The sequence below is a fragment of the Antedon bifida genome, chromosome 1 (assembly GCF_963402885.1).
Source record: "Antedon bifida chromosome 1, ecAntBifi1.1, whole genome shotgun sequence".
Classification (NCBI taxonomy): Eukaryota; Metazoa; Echinodermata; class Crinoidea; order Comatulida; family Antedonidae; genus Antedon; species Antedon bifida.
In genome coordinates this window covers 25,828,659-25,850,059 of record NC_136226.1, presented here as the reverse complement: position 1 = coordinate 25,850,059, position 21,401 = coordinate 25,828,659, and the positions used below count along the sequence as shown (strand labels likewise).

Sequence of the window (21,401 nt, the reverse complement as noted above, 5' to 3'; positions counted from 1 at the left end):
TTACTCTTCTGAGGTGTCCGATAAAGTCAACATGTTAATCCATTAACATGTATTTATACCTCACGGGTTAACAAAATGCAAACAGACAATCTATCGACTAACAAGCATGGCTAACAAGTGACGTCGGCCATAAATATTATGTATAAAAGTAGGTTTACAGTATTCGACATTAAAAAAAAATATTACGGTAAATCAATATATTTAAAAGTAATAAATTCCCCTACTTGTGTGATCAGCATATATGCCATTGTGGAACATTGTAAACATGTTACCGTTAAGGCCTATTTGTTTAGGAGTATTCGACGAGATTGAATTATAATTAAATTAGGTGGAACATTCAATAGCATTGTTTAAAAATGACGTGAATTGTATTGGTTTATTTTTCAGCTGCAGAGGACATGTAGACATAACAGTATATGCCTATGTTTTACTAATATAGGCGTACACTATTCAGTTTGAAAAGTAGTTACTGATTCAGTTTTTAACATCGCGCCCTCTTTAATTCTTTGCTGTTGACGTCATGAATTACGTATCATCGTATTCTATGTCCTACTGATGTTTCAACCGATATTGGCATAACATTTTTTAGAGGTTCTCGTAGCAAATGTTGACAATTTTTACAATCATAACTGTCACATATAATTTATTTGATATGTTATTTAATTGATCGTACCATATCATGTTTGGTTCAATATCGCTCAAGCTTAGTAATTGTGACATAATATAAGATTATTTGTAACATAAATTTAAAACACGAAAATATTATTCTATTGTATGTCCAGAAACATAAGAAGGCTACGTGTCATCCAAACTTATAATAATAAATAAAATCATACCAGTTAGGTGTGACCTCTTATCTTATGCTCATCGTAAAGCAATTTTAAAGAAGGACTGACTGCTAAATTTATATTTATAGCCTACTTCAACTGATACGAGGATTAAGGACTGCGTTCCAGTTGAATATTTATTTTATTATACAATAATGAATGGGTTTGAACGAATTTCAGAACGTTTTGAGGTGTTATGACGCGTTTTCTGTTTTCCAGTTCTTCATTTCCATTTTTTGCAACGGAATGCGTTCACTGTTCTTCCACTTTTTCTATGTTTAAAAAAAATAGTGGTAACAGTATGGTGATCTAATTATGACAAATTTCCTACATGAGTTGTAGTTTGGGCAGGGAAGAGTGAATCCCTGGTGTTGGTAAAGCTGTTGGGTTCCAAACTGTTGGAATGTAGGCCTACATAGACATGAAATAACAACGTTTCTTCAAGTTAGCCTCGAGGTTGTTGAAAGTACTTTTTACAAAATGTGTATTGTATTATTATTTTGTATAATTTATAGAAACAAACTCTTCCGAATTGATTTGTTTTTTGATACTATCACCGGTCACACAGTACCGGGAATCTATTTTTGTATTCATAAGCAATAGCTAAACAAAAGTAATTTAATAATACATATTGATTGTATTAGTGTACAAGTCCCCATAGGTAGATTTGTTGTGTTTCATAATTCCAGGAAATCGAATCAAAACCACATGGATTTCCCCTGGTCTAACTTTAACCCGATACATGACATACCATAACAATTGATTTGTGCTAAGATAACGTTTCAACAAGCAAAGAAAATTAGAAAAGACGATGATCTATAACTTGCCTCAGGCACTGTTGATGGAACATCTGCTTGTTCAGATTGGACATACGAAATGTAGATGCAAAATCAATTCATCCGTCACATACATTTCATTGATGAAACCGTTAATAACAAAATAAAATTAGTATCGTGCAAAACAATCACAAGCTTCCAAAGCCCTTGTTTTCGAATAAACATGGATTTTTTTTTTAATTTTAAAAGAACAATGATCAAGTAAATTCCATTTTTAACACTGCTTATTAAATATAATACTATTAATATAATACTATAACTACTTTCTGTAAACCCCTTTATTTTTAATAAGCTCCCAATGCGTTTTTAATAATTATAATTAATTATATAATAGTAAAACATGTATTGTTTTTTTAAAGATGTATTGTCCCCCAAAAACATGAAAAATGAAGATTAATTAATTCAGATTTTGAATAGGTTATTTTGTTGTTTTAATAAAGTGAAAAAACGGAAAAAAATAATGTTTTCACTTATAAAATAACATGATAAATGGGTAATTTCAACCAAAAATCCATTGGCTGGCAGCCAATTTGACCATTTTTTCCTTTAAATTCCAATTTTTTTTCGATCCAATTTTTGGTCGAAGTCAATAACTATTATGTGACATTAAAATGGCATATTCAACAAAAAAAGGGAAAAAATCATTTTTCAGAGGGACAATACATCTTTAATGAGATATATTTGCCGGTCTTCGTACATAGATTGGGTGTCAAACAAATAGTGATACATAAAACTAAAGAAAAAAGTGGGGTAAGCAATTATGATTATATATATTGATTAATTTTTGTTAATTTTTAGGAATTATCGACATACACGGGCCCGGGAACATCGCGGCCTGGGAGGCTAATATACTTTTCGTAGATAAGCGATGTAGAAAACTATTAAGAAAAATTCGAAAGAATAGTCGTCTATCTATCTGTTCTGTATAGTTTATTCAGGAAAAACGCGTTAATAGTTTGATAAGATGTAATGGCTTATGCAAATTCTGTTTAATTTAAGAATACTGTACTCCAAGGAATATGTTATGTAAAACTATTTGAGGGGGTTTCTATTAGATTTAAAGTCATGAATATAAATCTGTTTCTCTTATCTTTTAATCATACTTAATTAGTGATACTGTAGTTACACGTGCGCTTCACAATCAATAACAAAAACGTAAGTTTCACCTATGTAGTTGATCCATTATTTTGTTGATCCATTATTTTGTTGATCCATTATTTTGTTGATCCATTAGGCCCTATTTAGTTTATTTGAAACCATCAGCTGTCATTTTCGTTCTTCTTGTCGGAAGATATTTTAGAATTTCGATATATCGAAGTGTTGTGGGCACATATGTGAGAATATATTTGTGTTTATTTGAGGATCTGTGTTTGATTTCTGATTTATACTTCAAATATGTATATGAGCGAGTGGCCGAGCGGTTAAGACAGTGGAACCGTAATACGTAGCCATAATATCGGCAAGGTTTTGAGGCTCACTCGCTCCATGGTTGTTCTGGTGGTAGAACAAGTCTTCTCGGATAAGGAGTCCAGGTCCAGTGTACTCATCTGGCTCACTTAAGAACCTAGTACATCTTTCGAGACGTATAGGGGGTTACCACTGTCACAAATCATAGGCCTATATATGGGATAACAGTCTTAGAATGAAGAGGCTACACAGTATAAAGAATAAATAATTTTTTTTTAAATATGATAAAAGTCAAAGTTGCGCTACATCAGGTGGAATAGCATCCGGAGATGAAAGCGCGTTTATTTTACTTAGTCGCTCCAGGGAAGAGTTAAATTGAATTGAATTGAATTAATTTAACTCTTCCATGGTCGCTCATACTTTGTTGTGGTTAATTTCTACGTAATTTTGTTATTTCTATGGACCATAATGAATGATACTTGGAGTACGCAGGGAAGAGGTACGGTATCTTCTAACATAAAGTAGGCAAGTTAAATGAATCTGATGAATACCGCCTCCTATTGACAGCATCCATATCCGTAGCGCCTCTTATTATTATTTTCTTTTTAACCGGCCAATTCACCCATAGACATACATCAACAGTTTATATAACAACTATTATTGAATCTTAATATAGTTCGCAGTGTTTCATAATCAATTTAATAATGATTAATTTATTTGTTGTATTTTTATCTTCGTTGTGTCACACTGAACGTTAAACTATTGACCTGTACCTTGAATGTGAATATCCTAAATGAATGCCGTGGGTGTGCGATTGATATCCTATAATATAATTGCATTGCGTTTAAATTAAGTTTTTCAACTGTAATTACTAAAATTATTGGCAGCGTTAGGCCCAAGCACCACCAATGACCTTAAAGCACCAGTCCGTTTTCTGACATGGTTTCTTTGTGTGTTTCCAGTGGCGATGGATAATGTACGAAATCTAGAACGTTTGGAAGATTGTCAAGTCAATCATTGATGTCTATTAGTTAGTTTTCAGCAACGTAACCATAATTAGATTATTTGTGTGTGTGAAATCAAAATGGAAAATAGGAATTAATTTGATTATTTCTGTGCAAGTGGTATATTGAATGCCTGTGCCATAACGATGATATTTATGAAGCGTTTATTAAATAAAACTAGAATGATTGTAGTTTATTTAATTTTTTGTTTTATTTTGAGATTTGAAAACAAGTAATGATTGTTGAATTTAAAATATAACTGGTAATCTATTAATCGCACGGACGGTCCAAGGTGGTAAGATAGTAAACAATTTGCTACAATTATGCCACTCATTTGGGAATCTAATATCGTACATGCGCACCTAAATGCAAGATGGATGGGAGGGACGGAATGATATAGTGCAACGTTTTAGAACTTTGTACCAAAAGGTTTGAAATGTGACGACAGTAAGTTCATTCCTCTTCAGTTTTATTAATCCATGTTCGCTATTTTACCCGATACATGTACGGTATCATGTCTACAGACAATAAACAGTCTGCATTATCGTATCTGCTGAAAGCAACCTTCATCCCATGTGTGTTAGTATGAGATTATTTAGAGAATTATAGGTGTGGTAATACATTGTGTTATGTGTAATAGACGAGCCTGCAGTCAATAGAGTTCAATGTATTGTACGGTAGCTAACCTACCCTGTATGCTGCGGTTGTAGTGTGTCTATTGTTTTTTTCCAATGTACAGATTTAGTTTACATCACCTTATTGTTTTGGGGGCCAGTAAGTCTTGTTTAAAGCTAGTTCCGAATTGACTATTAGATGAACCTATAGCACCGGTTATGTGAATGTTTATACATGAGGATGAATCCACCTCTTGGGAGGATGTAGATTGATATTGATAATCAAAATTATGTATTATATAATTCCCAAGTAGGTTATTATCATTTATATACTTTCATATAAATGTATTGTATAATTTAATCTGTTACCGCTGTATATCGACACATGTTTGAGACCACGGAGATATCTCCTTCGCTAAATTACACACTAAATTATTTTAGTATTATACTACGTAGTAACTGAATTGATAGTTTATACAATCATTCCTCATTAAAATGGTTTTGATTTGACTAGCATCGATGAACCACGTTCGTTACACGTGCGTTAATAGTGGTTGTTTTGCGTTACATCTGAGATGTGTAACGCAAAACGACCGCTATCGACACACGCAATTCGACTCGGTGCGTTAAAGATTTCCATTAGAAAAGCGATCAAGTCCAATTTAGTTTTCTTCATTAACTAATCAATTTTGATCATCATATATTTCAATGCTACAAAAATAAGTTTTTATATCCTGAATGATCTTTTCATTATTAATTTCAGTTTTCAGTTAAAATATTATAACTTGGAAAACACTTCAACTAAATATACTGATGAAATAAAATAGAATAATTCAACGTATGTATATAATCAATTAAAATGCTTATGTTACAGCATAGAAGGCTAAAGAAAACAGTGTACTTCTTCAATTTTACAATTTCTTCGTTTTTTTCAAATGACGATACAACAAACAGCTTCTTTTCTTGTCATTTCCTTTTATTCATATGAACATTTTGAACTTAACATCATATCGAAAATCTTATTTTGTTCCTAACCACTTGAGTTTTTATTAAATCGAAACATGATTTACAAATGTCTAAAGTTTTTCCTTAACGCTAAGAATAAAAATATATGGTAAAAGCAAAGTATTCATATATCGTGTGTTTCAACATATCGGACAGAGACGGCCGGGTATTTTCTCAAGAACTACTTAGAACTCTCGTTCTTACTTTCCATAACACTGCAAAGGTTACCTGAAACTCGAGCATATTGATATGAAGGACGCCACCAATCATTAGCAACAATAACAATATCCATCCAACATTTTAAAGAACAGATATACTTAGATTTGTACATTAGTAATCGCACAACAGATCTAAATATCTTATTAAACTAGGAAATAATATTATAAGGAATTTTTTTGTTGAAACTAGTCAAAACATACACATCTTCACGATAACTTATACCGATTCAAAATATTTTGAATTTATTGTTCATCGTATAAGCATTGTTGTCTTTAAAATATTCTAGTGGATAAAATGGCACGTACTTTAGAGATCTAACAAAATGAATAATTTGTTGTTGAATTGACAGAATAATTTGAGAAACGTTTCGCTATTATTCGATACTATCGGTTAATTAAGCTTAATTAAGTGTTAGATGTGACGTTCAGACCTTTATTTACTTTATACCGTGTTTTTAATAAAATATTATACTCCGTATATTGGCATAATTTTTTGTAGCCAATAAATTAAGATATACTTTCAAAATATATCACAATCCAATACAATTCTTTACATTGTATTATTTTGCAATACATTTTAGCACCACAAATAAACACATATATTAAATTGTTTACATCAACGAATTAGTGTTTATGGTTATTTTTGTATCGTAATAACAAACTTTGTACATGTAGTTGTAGAATGCAATTGTACTCTTAATGAAGAAACGCCGTTATAAAAGAGCGCCATCTATAAAGTTTGTAAAACATTTTGGCTCATTTTTTCGGATAAATCAAGTAGTGATGATAGTGACAATACTGTAGCGAAGTTACGACTTCCGATAACAATTTACTAAAAATATTATTGAAAATTCTTGGTGTGTTCTATATTGTAAGTGAAAATAAATTCAGTCCATCACGTTGTGTAGATGTATCTCCTTCCTGCTAATAAGGCCTCATTTTATCTCCTAGAAAACAAAAGCAAATAGGGAAATAAAGTCGTATATACATTCAATTGTGAGAAGAATAACACGTAATGTTTACATTCAAAACAGTCGGAAGTATTTTGGCTTATATCTAAACATCAATGAATGTAATGGGACAGAATTATTCCGTAAGTCTTTGTAAACCGGTGAAGGAAATGTTTAAGCCTAAATCAGTAAACGTATTTAACTTATATTTGATCGATTATTCTAAATTAGGAATTGTTGATGTTACTCCTACAATAATATAGTTTTCAAAGTTGATGTTGGAGTGCCGTTTTTTAATAGAAATCTTATTATTGTTCAATTTTCATATAGGTCTAATTTCAATGACAAATTATGTCGTAGATGGTTTTTATAAACACAAACCTGTAATTCGGTCTTATTAAAGATGTATATCATGAAGTCATAACAGATATTATGAAGACTGAAAAAAATGAATTGTTCATACCAAAGAACAACCTAAAATACCGGGTAATAACCTTCAACAAAACAGATATAATTTTCGCTGTTTTCGTCGATTGGGTTTGTTGAAATTTACTTAAACTTTAATTCATTATTGATTTTCTATTGCATTTAATGACTGCACAGTGTTTGATTGTAGCCTCCATAAATAGTTTTGATCTATTTATTCCCCGGCGTGAGTTTTTCTGAATTTACACCGCGATTCGGTGCACATTATTTACACAACGTATTGTAATTGACAGTAACTGATGGAACATTTTCTACTTAATTTGCGCTTGTATTTGTTCATCTATCTTCACCAGGTAAACATATAGGCCTACTGGTTTACAAAGTATATGCTGTATTTCAACGATCTTTGTTACCAGTCTCACGGGGATGTAAGAGCAAAACTGTATAGGCGCAATTAATGAGTTAGCTGCTGGCATTTTATATATAATTAATACTAGGATTAATGGGCTACCCCTTGTAATTGATATTGGGATTACTAGTTGAGCATTTTAAAGACGTAGTTCTATCGACAAACCTATTATGTAGTAATTGCATGTTAAATCTACTACTAGTCTTATGGTAAAATTACCATACAGTAATTGAAATCAATGCGATTTAGTTCACCTTTTCAAAATTAGACGTTTCGTAGCCAAGAGCTTGGTCAAACGTTGGAAATGTTTTTGAATTTTCTTGTCTCTGCATCTCAAAATTTATCCAAGCACGAACAAGATTTCCTAGGTCTATTTGCTTGGAGGAATCGGGAAAAGCAGACAAATTACGGTCATCGTTTAGGTCGAAGAGTGACGTTCGTTTGCCCCATTGCGTTCCCTTATGAATCCTCCTTTTTTGGGCTTGTGTTGAAGATGCCAGTACGGCAGCAATTACCAAACATGTAAATATTTCACGATACATGACTGTATTTAGTTCTGAACCTGCAAGATATTAAGTACAAGATTGATAAGTTGTGATAATTTGATTATGCTTATACTGTAACGCCACTTAAATTATCCTAATGAACTTATAGAATTAGAAATTTCAACGTTTAAACCGTCTTCTGGTGAATACGTGCTAAAGAGTGTTAGGCGAGTCCTTGTGTGTCTGTCTGGTCATTTTAAAAAACGTTTAATGGATTTCATGGATTTAAGCGGTGTTATTGGGGGTGTTAGCCGGGGTGTTACCACACACGAATATGTATTTCTATTCTTCGCCACAAAATCCGATTATGTAATAATTAAATAGAGAGATTTCGATTTGTGACAGCCTACACATTGTGTCGCTAGTCGTCGCTTAATCCTAAATCCTCCAAAACTAATATGGAGATATTATACCATGAAGGAACTAGAGTCACTAAGTCTTAGGTCGTCGCTTAATCCTAAATCCTCCAAAACTAATATGGAGATATTATACCATGAAGGAACTAGAGTCACTAAGTCTTAGGTCGTCGCTTAATCCTAAATCCTCCAAAACTAATATGGAGATATTATACTATGAAGGAACTAGAGTCACTAAGTCTTAGGTCGTCGCTTAATCATAAATCCTCCAAAACTAATATGGAGATATTATACCATGAAGGAACTAGAGTCACTAAGTCTTAGGTCGTCGCTTAATCCTAAATCCTCCAAAACTAATGTGGAGATATTATACCATGAAGGAACTAGAGTCCCTAAGTCTTAGGTCGTCGCTTTATCCTAAATCCTTCAAAACTAATATGGAGATATTATACCATGAAGGAACTAGAGTCCCTAAGTCTTAGGTTGTCGCTTAATCCTAAATCCTCCAAAACTAATATTGAGATATTATACCATGAAGGAACTAGAGTACCCAAGTCTTAGATCGTCGCTTAATCCTAAATCCTCCAAAACTAATATGGAGATATTATACCATGAAGGAACTAGAGTCACTAAGTCTTAGGTCGTCGCTTAATCCTAAATCCTCCAAAACTAATATGGAGATATTATACCATGAAGGAACTAGAGTCCCTAAGTCTTAGATCGTCGCTTAATCCTAAATCCTCCAAAACTAATATGGAGATATTATACCATGAAGGAACTAGAGTCACTAAGTCTTAGGTCGTCGCTTAATCCTAAATCCTCCAAAACTAATATGGAGATATTATACCTTGAAGGAACTAGAGTCACTAAATCTTAGGTCGTCGTTAATCGAATGCTTCCTAATACATTATATAAAATAAAACATACCAATTACTTATAGTAATAATAATAACATCGATAATAATAAAACTAATTTTACCAAACGAGTATTAAACGTTCATTGTAGCAAAGTCAACTTATTTATTAAGATCGTACCGTATATACTGTTCTATCTTATAGAAAAATGTGATAACTTTCTAAGCAATGTCTGCTCCCTACTTTGTCTAACATATAAATGGCGTGAACAAGTTTTTAAATTCTAAGCAGCAATTCATAACTGGTTTTAAAACGTAATAAACATCCATTGCCTCCTCATGGTAAGAATAAGTCATTTCAATAAAGAAAATACGTACTATGTTTTTGTGACATTAATGTAATATTATTACAACCGTACTTATACCTAATTATTGATTTCTGTATTCCTAAACGTATAGTTGCGTGAGCTTCATATTGTAATATTTGTACTAAGGGACAATGCACTAAATGTTATTAGATTAAGTATTGTTCCAGAGGAAACATGTTTCGACCACGATGACCACAGGAGAACCGAATCAATGCCTGTTTAGTGTTTTCAATACGAAAGAACTGAACTATTTGAAATCATAAATTAATTAACTTTTATTGCACAAGAATATTATTACATGCCAAATTACATGGAGATATTATACCATGAAGGAACTAGAGCCCCTAAGTCTTAGTCGTCGCTTAATCCTAAATCCTCCAAAACTAATATGGAGATATTATACCATGAAGGAACTAGAGTCCCTAAGTCTTAGATCGTCGCTTAATCCTAAATCCTCCAAAACTAATATGGAGATATTATACCATGAAGGAACTAGAGTCACTAAGTCTTAGGTCGTCGCTTAATCCTAAATCCTCCAAAACTAATATGGAGATATTATACCATGAAGGAACTAGAGTCACTAAATCTTAGGTCGTCGTTAATCGAATGCTTCCTAATACATTATATAAAATAAAACATACCAATTACTTATAGTAATAATAATAACATCGATAATAATAAAACTAATTTTACCAAACGAGTATTAAACGTTCATTGTAGCAAAGTCAACTTATTTATTAAGATCGTACCGTATATACTGTTCTATCTTATAGAAAAATGTGATAACTTTCTAAGCAATGTCTGCTCCCTACTTTGTCTAACATATAAATGGCGTGAACAAGTTTTTAAATTCTAAGCAGCAATTCATAACTGGTTTTAAAACGTAATAAACATCCATTGCCTCCTCATGGTAAGAATAAGTCATTTCAATAAAGAAAATACGTACTATGTTTTTGTGACATTAATGTAATATTATTACAACCGTACTTATACCTAATTATTGATTTCTGTATTCCTAAACGTATAGTTGCGTGAGCTTCATATTGTAATATTTGTACTAAGGGACAATGCACTAAATGTTATTAGATTAAGTATTGTTCCAGAGGAAACATGTTTCGACCACGATGACCACAGGAGAACCGAATCAATGCCTGTTTAGTGTTTTCAATACGAAAGAACTGAACTATTTGAAATCATAAATTAATTAACTTTTATTGCACAAGAATATTATTACATGCCAAATTACATGGAGATATTATACCATGAAGGAACTAGAGCCCCTAAGTCTTAGTCGTCGCTTAATCCTAAATCCTCCAAAACTAATATGGAGATATTATACCATGAAGGAACTAGAGTCCCTAAGTCTTAGATCGTCGCTTAATCCTAAATCCTCCAAAACTAATATGGAGATATTATACCATGAAGGAACTAGAGTCACTAAGTCTTAGGTCGTCGCTTAATCCTAAATCCTCCAAAACTAATATGGAGATATTATACCATGAAGGAACTAGAGTCACTAAATCTTAGGTCGTCGTTAATCGAATGCTTCCTAATACATTATATAAAATAAAACATACCAATTACTTATAGTAATAATAATAACATCGATAATAATAAAACTAATTTTACCAAACGAGTATTAAACGTTCATTGTAGCAAAGTCAACTTATTTATTAAGATCGTACCGTATATACTGTTCTATCTTATAGAAAAATGTGATAACTTTCTAAGCAATGTCTGCTCCCTACTTTGTCCAACATATAAATGGCGTGAACAAGTTTTTAAATTCTAAGCAGCAATTCATAACTGGTTTTAAAACGTAATAAACATCCATTGCCTCCTCATGGTAAGAATAAGTCATTTCAATAAAGAAAATACGTACTATGTTTTTGTGACATTAATGTAATATTATTACAACCGTACTTATACCTAATTATTGATTTCTGTATTCCTAAACGTATAGTTGCGTGAGCTTCATATTGTAATATTTGTACTAAGGGACAATGCACTAAATGTTATTAGATTAAGTATTGTTCCAGAGGAAACATGTTTCGACCACGATGACCACAGGAGAACCGAATCAATGCCTGTTTAGTGTTTTCAATACGAAAGAACTGAACTATTTGAAATCATAAATTAATTAACTTTTATTGCACAAGAATATTATTATATGCCAAATTACATGGAGATATTATACCATGAAGGAACTAGAGCCCCTAAGTCTTAGTCGTCGCTTGAACCTAGATCCTCCAAAACTAATATGGAGATATTATACCATGAAGGAACTAGAGTCACTAATTCTTAGGCCGTCGTTAATGGATAATATAATAATAATATTATTACATGCCAAATTACATGTAATATTACATATAATTAAAAAATTCAATACAAAATTCAGAATACATTATATAATAACAAAAATCAGTTCAAATGCACCAAAATACAATATAAAAATCGGAAATATACAAGAAAAAGCAAATACAATATTATATAGTTTAATACATAATATAAATGAATGTGAATGGAAGAAATGATAACAACAATAAATTGAATTGTAAACTAATTAATTAATTATCGTCATATCATCAATAGTTCTCATATTAGTAGTTGTATCAATTATTTAAATTAAAAAACAAAATTACGGAAGACTAAAACAACTCCCAAATGCGTAGGCCCTAATTTATTATTAGGATTGTTTTTTAATTAAGGACCCTGAGATTGCTCCAATCCATATCAAATACACAAACCTATTTAATATGTTTGTTAGCAAAAATATGTTGTTGTCAATTCAATTAATTCAATAACCGTGAAAAGCTTATGAAATCGGATGATCAGTAAATCCTAGCCCTTACAATCTACAGCTCAAGTGATAATGAGAGACCATTGAATAGATATTTAACACGATGATATTTAGCATGGATGCTTCTAACATAGATAAGTAGTCGGTGTGTGTTATAATGTAGTTTTTATAAACCTTTCTAACTCCCGAATGAATGTGACATATCAGTCACGAGGCCACATCGTCATCAAAGTATTTAGGCAATAATGACCGCGGTATTATTACATTTTCTTTTATAGAGTCCTTTATAAGCATACTTTATAACTCTAATATCTTAACACCGCAAATCTTAACATGGGCCATGAGAATAATATGTGAAAATACATTTTGAAATAAAGATTTGGACGTATTTGTAATAAGAATATTCAGAAATTACCTACTATAAACTAGACGATTCTCGATACAGTATCACATGTTATACATATATGATACTGTATTACACAATGTACCTATAATATTGGACAGATATGCCATATGTAGAGATAAAGTATAGATAATCGAGTGAATAAAAAAGAGCATCTCAACACCAGTTCTTATTTGGACTGTTTTGTTTGTCTTAATGTTTAAAAGTAAACATAGGTATAACATTATGGAGTGTTTAATGATAAAACAACATTATATATATTTGTATAAATACAAATTGTTTCTTTGCGCTTAGCAAACAATCATCTTAACTTTGTTTTATGTCAATGATGTTGCTTTAGTCTATATTTCAAAATAACCTGAACACAAATGTTTTTTTTTCCATTCCATAAGGGGAAAAAATGGTTTAATAATTTAAGCCTTAAAGAGTTTTCACTTCTTAACAATGATGACTTAAGCAAAAAAATGGATAGACCTAAATGCCGAATGATTATTATAGTACCGGTACGTTGTTGATAGATTATTAACTTTTTACAATTCCAAGATCCACTCCAACATTTATATCATTGTTAATGAGACAATGTTGTAAGACCTTCTTACCAAAAATGATACAACAATGTTATTAATCATAAGATTAATTAAATTAATTAAACAACCGGTATATTTTGTTTGATTAAAATATTTACATTGCTCTTACGACTCATTATGAATGTTTGGAAATTATTGTACAATATTAAATATTACCGGATGTGTGGGTAGTTGTCTACTAATACGCGCCATTACTGTAAGTGGTACACGTTATAAATTATATTGATTACATTTTCTATTACAGTCAGTATAGTTTGTCCCACCCACAAGACTGTTAGGTCTATTACTTGGAAAATACATTTTGTTTTTTCAGGTATAGTACTTGTTTTGTAATTTGGCAAAATAGAATTGTGCAAACGAGTACTTTCTTTGTTTGTTCTAATGAAAGCGTCCACAATTTTCAATTTATCATGATTATTTCGGTGTGAATAGATATACTTGATACATGATTTTCAGAAAAATCGATATATTGGTGACGTAACAATTACTTCAATCTCGAGTTATCTTTATCTTCAATATAGACCGAAATGATAAATAGGACGCCCTCTGTTGCTTTTTTTATTTTTTCCAAAGATAAAGTATATCTTTCTAAGATCTTTGATCTCTCTGTTTCCGAGTGCTTTCATTTTTTGTTTGTATGTTTGCACGACAGCGTCAACAATGTTTAAGTTGTTCAAATAATAGGTATATTCTTACAGAATTTTTATTTATATTGGTGACTTCATAAAAACTCACTCTCGAGTTACCTGTATTTTCAATGTGAGCTAAAATATAAAATAGAACACCCTCTGTCGCTCTGGATTTTGCCAAGTATTTCCCCCGAGCGCTTAGTTTATTTACTTATTTTATTTCAAATTTTAACATGTTCTTGTTTCACCCTTTAACTGTTATGTTTTAATCGGGTGTTTTATCAGCCGATTTTCGTATGGTATCATGTCTAGAAACGATTAACTGCGGGGCTGTTTTATTATCAAGCGACGGTAACAGACCGAGACTCGTTAGTATTCACTCGTTCTTCACACCTTTTTCAAACATTAAAGCGTGCGTTTCTTTCCCTGTTAAGTACTTATCTGGTACTGTTTTTTTCTCTCTTGTATGGTGGACCACTAGCAATGTCTCACAGTGCTTCGTGTATTAAACAAGGATTTCCTTAATCACATTTTTCAATCACAATATAATATTCCGTTTTTAGAATAGTTATATCAAATCATAAATTGAAGAGATATTTCAGTCTTAAGATGTTAGTATTATTTTAATTTTATATTATTTTACCGTCTCAATGCTAGCATGCAAACCCTACTTAGTTTAGTCATAAAAAGACATACTAACTATAAAATAACACGCATTAACTCACAAAAAAAATATATTAACTAAAAAAGCAAGTGGGCTATTGTTTGTATAAACAATCAATTTAGTTCACTGTTGATATTACTTATATTTTTCTTAGACGTATTCTTACGACTTCTTTCTAAGAAGGAATGGAATATAAATTACGACACAAGATAGCTTATAATATTGACACGAGAACATATGTTACGCATTTTTAGATGATAAAATGGAATAGTGTGTTTTGTAACATTCATTCTGATTGTTCATTATACCATAGGACTAAATCCGAAAAGAGAACGGTCTTCAGATACTCATAGACACTTCTCTTAGGCATATAGGCCTTATGAACCGCAACCTCAGGCATATATAATTGACGCATTTAATTGCAGATAATAATCTGATAATAGTAATGATTATTATGAATTGTACTAAGAGGACTATTGGGAGAGTAATTTATTATAAGAACGATTTGTTTAAACATGAACCTAATTAAATATCAACATGCATGTTAATTTATAGTTTACAAATTGATTAAGAAATACTGTAGGATCGACTGATTGTTCATCCTTAAAATGTCATTATGATTTAACAGCTGCTTAAGGAGCATACTAAACTAGTTTTGCTCTTTCAAGTATTTGCTTATCCACCTTGCTCACGAGGGAATTAAACTAGTGATTAGATTTGTGTGTAAATTACTAGTACAGTTTTTTTTTGTTTAACCGCTTTTCTGTACTATGTTGTGTCTTGAATCAATGACTGTAAGTCCTTACTTATGGTGCGTAGAGTTTCAACAACACGTTCTCTATACATTAATGTACTGGCATAAATTTTTATTAGTTCGATTATTCTTATTCTTACATTTTCATTAAAATATCGCTCACTTTACATATCTCCATAGGAACCTGAATAATGATAGCCTTTTACATGTGTAAACTAACATTGTTATTTTATTTTATGGTTTCACTAGTTGTCTGCTACTTTGAGTCTTGATTGTAAAAGATCGAGTGTCGTTGCCTAGAATTTCCATTTAAACATAAAAATGATAATATACTGTACCATAAATTATATTTTTTATTGTGAAAACTAAGAAAAGAAAGATGCAAAAGTACACAGACGGACAGATGGTATTATATCGACCTTTCAATTGCCAAAAAAAATCGATGTGTTGAAAAGTCTCGCTATATGATTATTCACACTTCTAGGCTACAAAAAACGTACGTTTGTAATGCTGTCAGACCCTTTTAAGGGCACGATCTATTAAAAAAGAATGGTCTACTAGTCTACCACAGCAACGTATCGAAGCTGTTTAAATTGAGGAAGGAGCTTTCGAAGGCAGATTCAAAATGTGTATGATAATGTGAAATATGAAAGGATGTTTACCTAATACAATACTCGTTAAGGGTTAGAATCGTGTAAACACCATTGGTTTCTTCAATTATATTTATTGACAAATAGTTCTTGTTCATTAATTATATTTGAAGTAAATTATAGCAACTTAATTACCTCATCTGTATTCTATTGTCCACTTTATTGATGTCCGTTAAATTTGTACTTATATTATACATGTTGTGGTATTGGATCAGCTGCAGGCATGTGGATACTTGGAATACAGCTGAGTTTGTTAATGATTATTCTATTGCGGTTTCAATATCCAGTACTCCTTAATTGGAAAGAACGCGACCATCGCTGTATTTTTGTGAAAACCAAACCAAATAAAAGAGAATTAACAAAAACAATAAACGATGTTGAATTGTTACTTTATAATCGTCCGTACAAATCTTGTTGAAGATTGGGAGTAAATGATTGGCCTCTATTCTATTCTGTTTATTATTTTTTTGTATCTCCATGTCTGCCATTACATTAGCTCATGACGTAGCAATTAACACGTCCTACTGTACAATTCTGTGGATTTTATGAGTTGATGTTGGGATTCGGTAAAATTCGTCAAAATAAGGCAGGTTTAATTCCACAATTAATTTTTAAAATTACGAAGAATCACATCGTCGACGAATGGAATAAATCAGAAATGTACCAATTATGATTAATTTCAGATCTCGTTTTGATAAATCAAGAACGAATTCTCAAACGACACATAGGATCTGAAAATGCTTTGCCTAAAATTATGATTGAAATCCACTCATACCTACTCAATGGCTAGATCTTCCAAATCCACCAATTAACTTTTATTTTATCATTCCGATTTTTTATCCATCTTTTTTGTTGACCTATAATGATCCATTAACGGTAATTGCTAGCGTAAATACTGAATAATTGTGATGACATAAAGATAAATTTAGAAAATCGGATAATGGAATAATGTTTATTAATGTTTTATGACTTATCAATTGAAAGTTTTAAGCTAGCATTAGCTTTAATTGTTAATTCTAATGTAAGTTTTTAATAATCACAAAATGATATTTAATGAAGAACAGATGAAAATATACTTTTATGTGACTTGCTGTAATTGATGTGACATAAATCTTGGATTTTTAAACTTTTTTTTTGGCAACGCCTGTAGAATTGCTGAAACTAGTTTTATACGATGTTGACAAATTACGCTCAGATGGTTGGAAACCTAATTATTTTGTTAAGTAAAAGAAAGTGATGGTGGACGTGTTAACCCTATAACGTCAGGTGATTAATTATTTAATGAATTGCTATTTGCCCTTGCGTAAACTTGTATATAGATGCAATTTGTACCTTTTCTGTGACAAACACGTTATCTTGCTAACTAGGATTTTGGGAAAAGTCACTGATTAAAACATATCGTTACCGTACTGTACATACAGTATTGGGTATCTGCCTATAAGAATACTCGTGTATCATGATAAAGAAGTCTCATTAATGTATTTCGTACAGCCATCGATTTATACTGATACACTTGTATGCTCATCAAGAAACCGAAAACCGGATCGATTCCTCCTTACCATCCTGACTAAATTCGTCAAACAGAAAGATGAGCATGGTAAGATAAGTGCAAATAGCACCATCTTACATTATAGATACAGACATTGTATTTAAATATCTTAAACAGAAATGGTCAGTCGAGAATACACAATGCATTGATGTCATTAAGATGTTAATTGTGAATAACCTTTTCGTAATTAGAGACAATCAAGAAATCTCAGTTTCATTGAAAAGGAACACATTTTAAAAATTAGAACGAAATATAACTCCTTCATTCAGATCATTAGGCTCTATTTGCCATTGATAAATTTCCTCTCCAATTGTTTAATGTTTCTGCATCGTCTACTGAAATGTAAATTATTGTTTTTTCAGTGTGTTTTATATAGGACACTTACAACAATTCATTTCTAAGCATGTTTTCTCTTTCCATTAAGTTTGAAATAATAAACGATGTAGCCACAAAGCAGTACTATTTAATTTGACAAAGAAAGAATTAACTGAAATTACAATCAAACGTAAGCAAAAGACAGTACATTTTAAATAAAAGTCAATTAGTTGAATGATGAGGGCATATGATATCAAAATTAATGATCATTAAAATCAACAAGCTGATTCATAAATAATTGGCAAAACGACGACTAGTCTATAACGACTAAAAACCAATTTTTGTTTAATTTTTTCGCCATAAAAATTTTAAAAAAAAACAAAAAATGAATTTATGTACTAGATCATTTTCTTCCATGTCTTTTTCTGTTAACTGAGCTGCCAAACTAACAATAATATTTATTTACAATAACTCGGAGTGAAAATAGGTAAAACTTTCGACGCTATTTAACTATTTTGTAAAATTTCAAGATGAAAGCAGGAATCTTTGTTTATTTATTTTTAATTAAATTCATTTTGTAAGAAAAATAGGTAAAATACTATTAATAAGAGTGTATAAATAGACTAACGATGACACGAAACGTATTTGCCAATGGCCAAAAGATAATAAATTATACAATAAGTTCATTAAGTAAGTCTTAAGTTAGTCTTTTATTCATTAATACAACGGAATGAGACTAGTGGGTAAATCAAATGATTCTAAATTTTGTTAACAATCATATGATATTATATGGTGTATCTAATCAACGCTTACAGGTAACACCTCGTATACAATCCCACCGGAAAAGCGAACGATTTATGTGTGTTGTTTTATCCAAACCTTCTAACATTACACGCAATTTAAATGTTATTGTGTGATATAAATTATTATAAAATAGGCATATTTCCATATTTATAGTTTCAGCTTTGAAAGTGAAAACAAAAAGACAATGACATAACAAAGAGTACCTACCAAATTAAATTATACGAATGTAAATAATATATAGATGCGAAAAAAAATAATATTATAAAGTAATATTATTTTCAAAATTATGATTCAGAAATGAAACTTGATGATATTCATATCTTGAAAATCTATGTGAGATCGTAAATTCGAAGAGACATAATTGTCATTAATTTTGTTGATGATATATAGATTTTGTACGCACGCACGCGTACGCTGATAACCTACAGTATTACAGCTTTGTTTACGACGCACGCATACTGATGATAATGATACAGCATTTTCATGCACGCGTAAGCTGATGATAATAATATACAGCTAGCTTTTTACGTTTGTGATAATACAGCTTTTATATGCACGCATACGCTCATGATAGTAGTACAGCTTGTGTACGCACACGTAAGTTGATGATAATAGTACATCTTTAAGTACGTACGCGTACGATGATGATAATGGTATAGTCTATTACGCACGCGCGTTCGCCGATAGTACAACTTTTGCACACATGCGTCAACGATGCATTGTCGGTTCTTGAAACAGAATGCAGAAATAATGAACAGATTTTTTCTTTTATTTATGTATTTTATGTGGTATTTTATTTACATGTACTAAAAAGTTATATAAGCCCATATTACAATCTTCAGACTAAAATCAATTTTCTTATTTTACTTTAGTGTATACTGATTTTTTATTTATGAGATTTTAGATCTTAAAAGGTAATAAATAAAGTGTGAACTAAATTGATGATCACTGATGACTGATTGCTATCGTTGAGTTGTTGAAAGTAAGATACAGACGATTGTAACGTAAGTGAGAATGACAAGATACGTATCAAACTATCCTATGGTATCAGAATCTATTAACGTACTTGGAATCGTGTTACCTTTATTACAAAATTATTTAAAAACATGTAAAGGAAAAATGATTTAGCATGATACATTTCATCAATTTAAAATATGGAGAACAGATAAACGATAGATACAAATTTTGCCATTATTTGTACGCGCGCGTCTAATTATATTTGTCTACGCGAAATGTTTCTCTGACGATAAGATTAAACATTTGATAGTAACAATTCGTATCATGTAATTCAATAGTTCGTTGACCTAATGTTTATACAACGAAACGTTTGGAAACGCGTTACCGGCTTCTTAACGCGTTTGTCGAAAGTTACATTGTGTTTATGGTATCTTTTAGATGAAATACTGCGCTAAATACAGTAATTTGGTTACACAATTTTATCCTTGGTGGGAATCTTTTCAGTAATCTGCTTTAAATTTATGTTTTTGTCAAAAGCATATCGCAAGGTAATTAATTATTACATAGAATATTACCGTACGCACAACCCCAAGGGAGATACAACACGTTCCGTTGATCGTGATTTAGTTAAAATCGCACAGTTTTAAAAAAGAAATGCAATTAACAACATCAGTATTACAACAATATTTCGGTTATTAAATCAAAGAACGTAAAACATTATATTAATTAGGGAACTGTACAAAGCTCATGTTGTGTTGTTTCAGGAAAGAGTGAGTTTGTATATACTCTTTCCATAGCTCTACAGCCAACATGAATGCCATTTGTACGCAAATAAATTAGTTTAAACTTAAATGATAACTCACGTATACTTCTACACAAATGTAGTATAAAAGGACCAGTACCTTTCTATGTACAACTGAACGCCGGTTCCACAATGTTCTTGAGTCCGTTTTCCCGAGTGTTGTGACTTTTCACTGCCTCCGTCCGTTCGTTTCCAAGTTTCGCTTTAACTGAAATGCCCAATCATCGCCACCTGCATTATATCTAGACTGACAATGGTTTAGTCCGCGCCTCCAAATACCCACTCGATCAATTCGATAAATGATGAATTTAGCTTATTAAGTTTACTAAATTACGTTATTCATGTATTATAGCAATAAATAGTGGCCGTTTAGCAGGAAGCGATCAAGTGAATTTTTATGAATAAAGACGCTATCACTGGACGTATAATTGCTTAGATTTAAAAGCTTTAGCGAAAACCGAATAACTCGTAAAATTGAAAATGAAAAGATTTGTCTAATTGACATTCAAACTTATCGATTAAGACGTTATAATTTTTGTTTTTATATAAACAATATTGAAGGTTAAAATAGTATCAATTTAGTGTTTTGTTTATACCGGATGTATTCTTCTTTGCCCCTATTAAATTTTAAAGTTGGGATTTTACTTTCTTAATTGTTATACAAAACA

At 31.2% G+C, this 21,401-nt stretch overlaps 2 protein-coding genes and 1 long non-coding RNA gene across 4 annotated transcripts in view; 2 read left to right on the top strand and 1 right to left on the bottom strand.

Annotated features, from left to right (window-relative positions):
• The window catches only part of LOC144847466 (cyclin-dependent kinase 2-like), an 89,915-nt gene that overhangs the window by 53,621 nt on the left and 14,893 nt on the right, over positions 1 to 21,401 (top strand). The gene's annotated exons all lie outside the window — the stretch shown is intronic.
• Positions 1 to 21,401, top strand: part of LOC144847552 (cysteine dioxygenase type 1-like) — a 106,371-nt gene that overhangs the window by 81,132 nt on the left and 3,838 nt on the right. The window lies entirely within an intron of this gene.
• Positions 5,650 to 21,000, bottom strand: LOC144847622 (uncharacterized). 2 transcript variants are annotated; one of them, XR_013613760.1, is made up of 3 exons: positions 20,795 to 21,000; positions 7,951 to 8,258; positions 5,650 to 6,858 (listed from the first exon to the last, which is right to left on the bottom strand). It is a non-coding gene; the product is annotated as an uncharacterized LOC144847622 (long non-coding RNA). The 2 variants fall into 2 exon arrangements; XR_013613759.1 differs by having other exon boundaries at positions 20,834 to 20,991.